The sequence below is a fragment of the Stenella coeruleoalba genome, assembly GCF_951394435.1.
Source record: "Stenella coeruleoalba genome assembly, chromosome: 7".
Lineage (NCBI taxonomy): Eukaryota > Metazoa > Chordata > Mammalia > Artiodactyla > Delphinidae > Stenella > Stenella coeruleoalba.
Genome location: NC_137153.1, coordinates 51,908,129 through 51,920,445, shown reverse-complemented (window position 1 = coordinate 51,920,445; position 12,317 = coordinate 51,908,129). Strand labels below are relative to the sequence as shown.

General features: G+C 34.9%; 1 pseudogene across 1 annotated transcript in view; it reads left to right on the top strand.

Moving 5' to 3' along the window:
• Positions 1–12,317, top strand: part of LOC307189360 (spermine synthase-like) — a 462,966-nt pseudogene that overhangs the window by 276,090 nt on the left and 174,559 nt on the right. Inside the window, exon 3 of the transcript XR_013831756.1 lies at positions 1,394–1,467. The product of XR_013831756.1 is annotated as a spermine synthase-like (transcript). The remainder of the gene's footprint in view (positions 1–1,393; positions 1,468–12,317) is intronic.

The following is a 12,317-nucleotide window of genomic DNA, read 5'->3' as shown; positions in this document are numbered from 1 at the left end:
CACTTGGCTATGCAGCAGAAACTAACACACCATTATAAAGTAATTATACTCCAATAAAGATTTAAAAAACAAATCATGAATGGTTTGGGTTTCGGCAAGTGTTTTTTTCTGCATCTATTGAGAGAATTGTCTGGGTTTGTCTTATATATTATAATATATCAGGTTAATTGAATTTTGAATGTTAACCTAACCTTACATTTCTGAAATGAGGTCTACTTGGTCCTAGTTTGTTAGTTTGTATTCTGTTTTTTTTTTTTTTTTTGTCCATTTGTTTTAGATTCAGTTGTCTAGTGCTCTTTTGAAAGTTTTTAATCTGTATTAATGAGGAATATTGGTATGTATTTTTCTTTTCTTGTGGTGTTTTTGCCTGGCTTTGGTAACAGGGTGAAACTGGTCTCATTAAATGGGTTAAGATTATGTGTCTAAATTTTGATGATCCTTGATTATGGGAGTTGAACCACCATAAGACTTAGCAACAAAGATTTTATTGACTTGGAAGAACTCTTTTCAGGATACAGAATTTTACCCTTTCTTCCTTTTTCTCTTCCTTCCTTCCTCCCTTCCTTCCAATTATAGGCTTTCAACACAGATCATGAAATTAACACAAATAAATGTCTAGGACAGATATTGATAATTGAATCCAAACAAGTCATCCACAATTGTATTTTTTCTTTCTTCTTTCCTTTCTTCTGCCCTTTCTTTCTTCTTTCCCGTCTTCCTTCCTATACTATAGTTGGATATTAGATATACACCATTATTCCTTATATTTGAAAGTAAAACTACTTCAGCTCTTGTTATTATCCTCATATACCCTAGGCCTAAATTCTCATCATTACTTTTTTTTTTTTTTTTTTTGCGGTACGCGGGCCTCTCACTGCTGTGGCCTCTCCCGTTGCGGAGCACAGGCTCCGGGCGCGCAGGCTCAGCCGCCATGGCTCACGGGCCCAGCCGCTCCGCCACATGTGGGATCTTCCCAGACCAGGGCACGAGCCCGTGTCCCCTGCATCGGCAGGCGGACTCTCAACCACTGCGCCACCAGGGAAGCCCCTCATCATTACTTTTAACACACTTTATCTTTCATGTATCTCCATCTCTTGCTGAGATGATGTTCATCTTCCTACTCTCCATTTATTAAATGTTTGTCATCCTTTGTGACTGAGCCATGATGTTTGCCGACAAGCTATTCTATGATCTCATCAAGTTTAGTGCTACCTCTGGCTGTAGTTAGAAGGAAGGGTGACTGTGCTCACTCTGGATAAAGAAGGTAAGGAGATGGTTGGCAAATCTAAATAAGTGCATCATGGTAATGAGTTTAGAGATTTCATCAAGGAGTGAAATGAAGATAAAACATAGAAACACAAAATGAAATTTTATTTCTTTTGTACTTTTTAAGGGGGAGTTCACTCTAAATTCTTCATGGATTGTGTGACAGTCAGCTCCTGCGATGATGACGGAAAATACCAAAAGGTAAACAGTACATATAAATCCATTTATAATCAATATGAATCACTTGACATATGGACATTAACCAGTTAACGATAACTAGTTCTTCATGCTTAACTGATAGAGAATTTCAACACAAATTATAAAATTAGCCTTATAATATAAAAAAAATGATAAAATTAGGACAAATAAATATCTAAGACATAAATATTGCTAATTGAATCTAAGTAGAACATCCATAGTTTGCAATAAGTAAAACTTTAAGTCGTTGGAGTTAATTGCAATGGACAAAAGAAGGAAATAAGTATTGCTTGGAAAAAAGTAGCTATGGAATCCAGAAAGCTATGTGTATTAAAGATTCATTTACTTATGAAAATAATTAATTGATAATTACTAGCTTTAAGCAGATATATTGAGGGCTAAATATTTATCACACATATGAAAACGTTTTCATTTTGACAATTTCCATTCTATATAAAGCAATGTATAATTTATTATTAAAATTATGTCAGATTTATAAATTGCATATTCATAAAACACATTGAACATAAACTATCATAAAACTAAATTGCATAATTTCTTACATAAAGACGGATGATTACTAATTGCTTCAGAAGGAATATGAAGGCTAACAAAGATAATGTAATTTGGTTTTAATTAATTTAATTTGTTTTAAAATTGCCTTATATAAGTTGATATTAACACACTTCTTTTTTTTGTTAAACTTTTGCAGTCATATACTTGATCTCTGAAAGTGAGAGTAAACTAATCACTTTTGATGAAATTCCTTTCTATTTTCCTAGAGATACTGACAAAAGCAAGTGACATTTTGGTTACTTGTATGAATTTATTCGGGTTTCACAGAATTTTGGTAAACCTTCAGTAAATCTCAGATACAGAGTATAGAATAGAATCCCATTTAGAATAGCAAATATACGTATCATATAGTGCTTATGAAAAAGTATTCTAGCTCTCTTTCCAACTCAGAAGATTGCTACTAATAGTCATAAATTTTAAGATTAAGATAAATTTGGTTAGGTGAGAAAGTGTAGAAGAGAACAACCTTAGGAGGGGTCCAAGAGAAGGTTAAAGTGATCAGAAATGAGACTAGAAGGATCCCAAAACCTTAGCCCATCAATTGGCAGAGTGAAAATCATTGCTATTAGAATGTGTTACTTACATAACTCTTAACTTTTTAGTTTGGTAAATCCCTTTGAATTCCATTAATTGCATGCAGAATTGTGCAGTACTAACATGGGACTTTAAATAATGTGTTTTCCATTTTCTATCTCACTGCAATAAGTAAAAATTGATAAATTTATGGATATTTTTGCATTTAGCTAGACAATTCAGATGGTAAATGTTTCAGCTACCAGTTTTAGGCTCCAATTACATAGGGAGCAAAAATGAGTTTCAGAGTGCTGGTAAAATGTCTCTGAGTACATAAACTATTTCATTTTTCAATCTACAAAACAGAGATAGTATTTTCCACCCACATATCTCTGAGGAATGACAGGAGGAAAGTGATTTGTACTTCTGTCACATTTAGCCTTCAATCTAATCATCCTATTAACCTGCTTCTTAGTCATTACAAAGACATCCCTGACAAAGCGACATGCCATTGTTAAAACATGTTTCTTTGGCTATCTTATGGCATCTCTTTGCTCCCAGGAAGAATCTGTGCCCAATCATGGTGCTTGGCATTTGATTTAAATGGACTTTATTTAGGTTTCTGCCACCAAGCATTAGAGCCATTTCAAGTATTTTATTCACATACAGCCTGGATCAGTGAATTCCATCAATGAAGCAGTTTTTCTTTAAGAACTTATAATCATGTATAGAAGTAATTTCGATAATGCATATATTTAGAACCTTTACTTTGAGCTAACAGATGAACATTATTCAAAAACCATGGCTATAATACATAGATTATATAAACTAAACTTACTATTCATGTGCTACCTAAGCAGAAATTTAAGGACAATGAAAAACTCTTACTTTTTACCTTACTCTATTTTCCTAATAATTAATGTATATTGTACATTAATTTAAATTTTGGATTATATAGAGAAGTAGTTTAGTGCTCTTTCAGTTATTGGAGTAAAAGATAATTTTGCTTTACTTTAGATGCTATTACCTGTTGTTGGTTTGGCAGAAAATACCAGCTGTTCCAAAATATACAGTTTCTTTTCTTCTGAGCTACACAGATCTCACAGAGTAAAACTCCCAGATTCCTTTGCAGTTTGGTTTGGCCATATCACTGGGTTCTAAACAAACAAACAAAAAATGAGTAGACATTACATGCACCATTTTTGGCCCAAGGGCTTTGTGTTACAATAAGAAATATATAGAGGCATCCCCCACTATCCAAAAGTAGAGCATTCCTGTGAAACCATTTGTAAGCTAAAAGTGGTGTAAAGCACAGAAGACATTGCCTGTGGACATATCTAAGGGGTGCACAAAACAAATGGAGATAAACTCCAGATTCTTACAGGCACAGTTCAAAGCTCTGATGGCTGATGAGATGCTGAGTGTAGTTCCTGGGGAGGGAGCTTGCCAGTACCACTCTTGCTGCTCAGGGTGCAACTGCCTCTATAAAGGCTCACTGTGAAACAAATGCTGAACACTATTTTCACTTTTTGCCTTTTATGTGAAAGCAAAAATCCCCTTCATATTTCTTTCAGTAAATGAAAACATAATACTAAAACAGGTATTTCGTAAAAGCAAAGTGGCATAAATGGAGGATACTTGTATTTGGTTTTTGTCCTCAGTTCCTAACAGAGTTCCTAAATCACTTGGAATTTCTTAAGTGGTAGGATGATAAGAGTGCCTTTTGTTCTAATGAGTCAACTCTTGGTGCGCCCCTAGCTTGAGGATGAGGCTGGTTGCCAGAAAGACCAAGGGATGTACTTGGGCTTGATCTTTCAGTTCCAACCCCTGATCTCTGAACTTTCAGCCCCACAGCCTGAGAGGGGCTGGAGATTGGGTGAATCACCAATGAGCAGTGATTTAATCAAGCATGCCTACTTAATGAAACCTCCATAAAAACATATAAATGATGGGATATGGTGAGCTTCCTGATTGGTGAACATATCAATGTGCTAGAGAGTGCATAGAAGCTCTGTGTCACTTCCCTATACCTTGCTTTAAGCTCTCCTTCATCTGGCTGTTTCTGAGTTGTGTCCTTTGAAATTAACCAGTAATGGAAAGTGTGTACCTGGGAGCCATTCTAGCAGATTATCAAACCTGATGAGAGAATCATGGGAACCACTGATTTACACCTGGTCGATCAGAAGTGTGGTTGACAACCTCAGACTTGCAACTGTCATCTAAAGTTGGGAGAGTCTTGTGGGGCTGAACCATTAACCTGTAGGATCCACACTAACTCCCTATAGTTAGTGTCAGAATTGAATTTAATTGTAGTACACTCAGATGGTGTTTGAAGAATTTGAGAATTTTCTGGAGGTGGGAAAAATACCACACATTTAGTCAGAAGTGTTGTGAGTAAGAAAAGTTCAGAGGCTTTAAGAAGGTATGCCTACTGACTACTGTCTTTTCTCTCCTACTGGCTTGAGTACCAACAAATCTCTGAGAGATGTTGAAACCACAAGGTAGGGTCTGGTTCCCTGAATCAGTACATGGAGGAAAGTCTTCTAGCTAGGGAAACTCATGTTGGCTGGATGAGTTTATGACATAAACTCTGTTTTGTCTCACCTTACACACTTGGTTCTAAATGTACTGTAGCCTAGTCTACTCTAGTTACAAAAGTGTAAATTTATTCTTTTTGTATTGAACTTTAAAAAATTGAGTAATGAATGCAACTTGGAAGTGACATTCACTATCATTATTTCAGTAAACACAAGACTTAACTATAACAACTATTGCTACTGTTAACCTAACAAAAGCTTGAGTCCCCATCACAGCCAACAGAAAGGTATTTAAATTTAAATATTGAAGTAGCAGCATTCATACAAGGTGAGCAGAAGAATGTTCATGATTTGATTCTCCTTACTTTAAAAACAAATCAGGTATAAAGTGTATGATTGTATGTAAGTCTTTGAAAGAAGTGAGATTTTTATCTAATTTCCTTGAAATAAGCAAATGACCACTCACTTTATTCTTTGTTGTTTTCCCAAATGATAAACATTCAAATATTTCTTGTTCTAAATCTCTGGAATTTATTGGATCACACTTCCTCCTTCAATTAATATGCAAACATATAGCAGCATGATGATATATGTTTTCACTTGAATTATCTCATTTGATGGCCCATAACAACTCACATGGTACGCCAGTCCCTCTCACTTTGAAGAAATAGGTAATGGAAATCAAAGAATTTAGAAATTGCCTTAAGTCACATAGCTAGACAGCATCAGGAAAAGGATTTACTGGGATATGTCGCTCTATGCTGACAACTCTTTCTACTCTAAAATTTCGGCCCTAGCTTGTAATTATAAACTTTCCAGAGAATAGGAATTGTGTTTCTACCATACTGAGTGCATCTCCTGAGGAAAATAAATAAAAAAGTGAAAAATTTTATTTTAATCTTTTTTTAACATTAGTCCCTGATCTTATACTTAGTAACACATCTGTAAAGAAAAATAAGAAGCAAAAATGAGAATCCTGGGATAGAAACAACTACCAAAGTCAGAATGTTTCTGGAGGGATTCTGCCAAAGTTGATAACCTGAGATTCAATTTCAATAGTTATGCAGTTATGCAGATTGTGGAAGATAATAAATCTGTTGACTAAACCAGGAAAGTGAACAGCAGGCTGCCACAAAAATCTGGGACCTCCAAAGTGCTACACCTTCTGAGCAAACGTTAACAAAAGGAAAGATGAATTCCCCAACATAGGCCATAGTAGAAGTTAAAAAAATATCTATTGAGAATCTGTAAACATAAATAGTTGTTCACAAAGTTGTGTAGCCTGAATTCATTTAAAATGTTTAGTAATAAAACCTCAAGCAAATAGCTTTATTTAAAGCCATACTGGGATTGTATTGCTACCAGGCAACTAGCAGAAGAAAATAAAAACCATTTTTGGAGGAATATAACTTTTCCATGGGATAATTCAACAGATAAAGTCCAAAGAATATGAAGTCACAGCAAAATATAAATAGATAATAAATAAATAAAATAGATTCTCATTGTTCATGGTATTTATGTTCTATAATGTTACCCGTGAACACTGAATTAGCAAATACTGACCTATTGCTTCTAGGGGAAATAATGGGATGGGTTAGGTTTCTGTGAACCTCTAGTCACAATGTTTCATCAACCAATCGATACATCATTTTTTATCATGTGTGTTTCTGTTTAAAGACACTGTATTTAATATATATTGTTAATTCATTGACATTAAATTCATGACCAACAGGACTATCACTTACAGCTGAATGAAACTAATCTAACACACATATTCCCTTCATTGGCACATCGAAGGCTTCTTGTGTTTAAGAATACTAAACAGCACTTCAGTACTGTTTTTGGGGACCATCTTAAACTGTGAAATCACATACACACACACAAGCACAAAAATGCGCAAAACTTGGCACTAAACAGACTACAAACTGGACACTTGTTTTCGGTAGGAAAGCCAAAATAAGAAGGCAGAGCATCAACTTGTTGGACCTCAGCTGGGAATGTGTTTGTCAGGTGACTCAAAATTTTTGCCACTCTGTGCATGTCCACCTATGACCATGAAAGTGCCATGTGAATTGAATTTAGGGCTACAAATAAGTTTTATTGAGTAGACAAATTCACAATTAAGGATCCATGAATGACGAGAATCATCATTTACTGTACCACAGAAGGAAACAAAACACCTATACCGTGGAGTAAGCCAGGTGAACACCTATCTAATCATAGTCCAGGATGATAGAGTACAATGGAAACAAGATTTAATGAAATAATGGCTGTGATTTTTTTCCAGGATTGTGGCAAGACACTAACCTCCAGTCCAGAAAGCCTAATATATTAGCATCATAGTAAATAAAAAGAAATCCATATTTAGACAAATCACAGTGAGAAATCAAAAAGACAAAAAGGTCATAAAACCAACCAAAGAGAAAAGAAAGAGATTCTACATAATAGACATTATATTGATAGTTATTTCTTTTCAACCTAATAAAATACATTAAATGTATTGAGGAAAGCTCATTTTCAACTTTAGAATTTTACACCTTGTAAAATATCTTTTAAAGACGAGGGCATAATTAAGCCATTTTTTAGAATATAAAAACTTCTGGCCTCTAATAGATTCTTAGTAACAAAAATTATGAAAAATAAGTTTAAGGCAGAAGAAAATGGTTCTCAGATTGAAATTCTAAGATGCAGAGAGAAATAGTGAGCAAAAATATTAATAAATATGTTGGTAAAAAACAAACCTTGACTACATAAGATCACAATAATGTGTTCATAATTGTCATTTAATTATATATAAATAAAAAATTAAAATACTTAACAGCAATGTCGTTAAATGAGGTGAGGGATGATCAGCTTAAAGAATTCTAACATCCTTGTAATTTCATGTGTAGTTTATGGAAAATAGAGATATAAGATATATTTTTTTATTGAATTAAGTACATATAATAAATTATCAAAGGTTAACACCAAATGAATAGAGAGGGTACCATCAAAAATGACAATAGAAAACAAAATAGAATAAAAAATGTGAAAAAATTCAAAAGAAAGCAACAAAGGAAAAAAAACACATATAGAAAAGATGGCATAAGAAAACCCCCCAAAATAGAACAGTAGAAATTTGTATAAATCTACCAATAGTTATAATAATGGGACTAAGCATTATAGTGGAAAAGAATTATTTTCCAGATTAAGAAAGGAAATTTGCCAATATACTCTTTACATTAGGTGCGTCTGAAATATGAAGACTCAAAAAGTTCAAAATTAAAATAAAATTTGATGAAGCTATATTTGTTTTAGACAAAGAGAATTTAAGTTAAAACTCTTTACTGAATAAGCAGGACTAGTTTCACTAGAATTACATAAATTTTCACACTTGAATTCATGTTCTAACATAGCTTTAAAACATATGGGAAATTACTATAAAATAAAAGGACATTTCCATCATTATAAACAGATATTTTAATACACTTATATTCAGTAATTGATAGATCAGACTGACAAATGGGTAATAGGACTGTGGGTGTTCATTTTATAACTCTTTCCTTTATTGCAAAGAGAAATTTAATAATGCATCTACTAAAAAAAATCTGTGAAATATTGGCATATGCACCTCATTGCGTTAAAAAGCTGGTTACAGACTTCATGCAGATGCAGTGACAGGTTGGCTTTGTACTTTTTCTTCTATTTGGAATACTTTACCTTTCCTTTTCACCTAGCTACGTTATATTCCTCTCTGGGTTCTCAGTTTCCTCAGGGAGGCCTTTTCTGGGCCCATATACTTGCTTTCATCACACCCTGTAACGCTTCAATTACAACACAATTTGTTTTAGGTCAAATGCATGTTATAACCCTTCAATTATAACACAGTTTGTTTTAGATCAAATGCACGAAACCCTGACCATGTCATTCTTGTTAATTATTCTATCTCCAGTCTTAGCACAGTGCTAGCCTTCTAGTAGTAGTGAGGGTTAGTAATTGCAGGTAGAAATGAAAGCAGAAAGGAGTAAATGAAGGAGATATTCTTTATGTAGGCAGCTTGACTTTGGTGCATTGGAACTCCAGAGAATATATTTGTAATCACTTGGAGATCTGTGGGGGTTATAGCACATCAGAGGGATGGGAGTTGTGCCAAAGATGAAGATACTTAATGCACCTGAAGGAGGCCAAAACCAGAGAGAAAAGAAATGGTTCCTCTCGTATAATGATAGGATTTATTCAAGAGCAACTATGAGATGCCGCTTAGAGCCTCCTAGAAATAACTAGGTTAGAGAAGGCTGCTTTGCAGGAGCTGGAGGATCTGAAAAACATATCAGAAAATTATACAAAGCAGTAAAAATAAGTGTTATTATGGTCTCTGTAATCCAAATTTTATAACCCAGGCTAGTGTGGCAGTAGCAGACATAGGCTACAATGTAAACAACAACAACGGTTTATGATGCTCAGGGCATAAGCTATTTGACATCAAGATTACCATGAATGTTTTTTATTAGAGACAAGAGATGAGGCATCAGATATACAGAAACTAACTTCAAAATTGGCTATGTCATTAGCAGTTAAAAAAATAAGGCCACAGGGCTTCCCTGGTGGTGCAGTGGTTGAGAGTCCGCCTGCCGGTGCGGGGGACATGGGTTCGTTCCCCGGTTCGGGAAGGATCCCGCGTGTCGCGGAGCGGCTGGGCCTGTGAGCCATGGCCGTTGAGGCTGCGCGTCCGGAGCCTGTGCTTCGCAACGGGAGAGGCCACGGCAGTGAGAGGCCCACATACCGCAAAAAAAAAAAAAAAAAAAAAAAATGCCACAAACAAAACAAAGATGTTTAACTTATCCCCAAACACAGAAACTATAGAAGATGAGGTGAGGCACATCTGCTCCAGAAGGCATTTTTCAATGAGCAGCAAGAAAAAGAAAAAAGAAAAGCATTACCCGGAAGACTTTTAAGGCTGGCAGAGAATAAACACAGCCGTTACCCAAGTTCACAGCTGTAACCTTGGGGAGCTGAACTGGAACATGGAACGGTTGCCACCTGCACAGCTGAAGAAGGACTAATAGTAGGAACTTAATGTCAGATTGGTGATTTCTTGGCTGCAGAAAAGGTAGCATCTTTCATAAAGCAAGCTGTTTTCCTGCTTTTAGTGACTCTAATTCTACTGAAGATTGTTGTTTTATAATGGAGAAAAACCCTTGCTGGCAACATTGCCTATATACTGATCTGTCATAAAAGACTCTAACAGATGCTCCTGCCCAGTCCCCCCGTGACAGAACATTCATTGTGGGTAATGCTTGCAGTGCATTCTGCCCATGAGAAGCTTACCAGTGATGCATTTCTTCCAAACAAGTATTGCGTGCCAGACACCCAGCATATCTCTGAAGATTTTTAACCCAATACCTTTCACAAAATAAAATTCACATTCAATAGTTTGAGACTAAGGAATAAAAAAAAAGGAAAACAAATTGTATGCCCCTTTTTCTTGGCAAACAACCAGATTGCAGTATAGTGATTAGACTTTTTCCTGATATTGATTTTTGGGGAGAGGAAGTAAAGCTAATTTTCTTATAGGGGTCCCACATTTTGAACTTGAAAGATTATTTCCCCCAAATAGGTTTTTGGCAAGGAAACTACCAGGTGAAATGCCTTTTATTGCGTTGCGTTATGAGGTTATATCCCACTATTGTTGATGCTGCCTTTAATCATTTGGTATAGTTGGTGACTGCCAGATACATTTCTCTTTGTTAATAGTAAGTCAAACTCAGGGTGACATGAAAGGATTTAAGGCCTCTTGCAATAGTTTAGGAATGGAGTATGGATGGTGGGACTGAGGCAGAGAGGTAAGTTAGAGAACTATTATAGTAATCCAATCAAAGTCTGAGAGAATAGTGTCAGGGTCTGAGAGAATAGTGGCAAGGTGGGATAAGGCAGAGAAAAAAAATTCCAGAGATGTAAAATTGGCTCAATCAACAGGGCCTGGAGACTGCTTAGACACATGGAATGGAACAAGATTTAGAGATTTTGAAAAGGAGTCTAAGATGAATCCTAGGTTCAGGGTTGCAGGAATAAAAGAGTGGATTTCTTTTTGGACCTGCTAAGTATGAGATTGTCTGGGGACTTCAAGTGTAGACAGCAAAGAGACATTTGGAAGTAAAACAAGGTAAAATTTAAGAGGGGTGACTATATTAGTATTTGTTTTACTTCTTTCTGTGTTTCCTGATGGATCCCATCTCTTGCTAATGGGTGAGAATTTTGAGAAAAATAATTAATAATACTTAAAAGTGATTTAATCTATGCTTGGAGCTCATGGTTGTATATCCTTTGAAAAAAATCTCTATTTTTAAAAATATTTTATTTATTTATTTTATTTTTATGTCTGCGTCAGTCTTAGCTGTGGAATGGGGTATCTTTGTTGAGGCATGTGGGAGAAGATATTTTGCTTCTTTTTCTTGATGACCCATTAAAACAGCTTTGATTATTATAAATTTACCATTATAATGGAAACAAACATTTAGTACCTGATACTTGGAGTATTTGGTTATGGTTTTACTATTTGATCTTAGATAAATTTGTATTATACATGCCCATTACACCTCAAATATGTAGAAGAATATGCTGTATATACATACACACACACTTTAAGAGTAAAAAACAGCTTTTTAAATATCTGTTGTCTTATGTCAATTAACAAAATGGTCAAACTTCCAAAATGCATGATTGATTTCCTTCAAACAAAGTTTGGAATACACAATTAAGCAAAAATGTTTGAAATTGAATAGGAACCCTTATATCCTATTTGTATTATTTTCATCCCAACCATATTATTCCAGTGTCTAATGATTTACTATTTAGCTGATTTTGGAATTAGATCTTCTGTGATTTTCAATAAATTTGTAATCTCATTGAAGGTAATAGCAGGAATTTTATTTCTAAGTTACCTCTACTATGTTGCTGAACACATTTGACCAGTGTTCATTTGTAGGCAGGAATAAAAGATGGAAAGTTAAGGAAAGAAAACCTTATCACAAGGTCACTCTGTTGAATGAAAATCTTCCAGAAACCTTTGATCAAATGCTAGCTAGCCAAAATACACTGAAATGTATTTTGCTGATTAGGGTAACTAACAGCCCCTAAGATACAGGTTAAAACTCATACAGATAAGATTTTATCACACTCTATATGTTGAACCATTTTAGAGTAACTTATAGACCACTTAACATTATCTTATTCAATTATCATTTACAA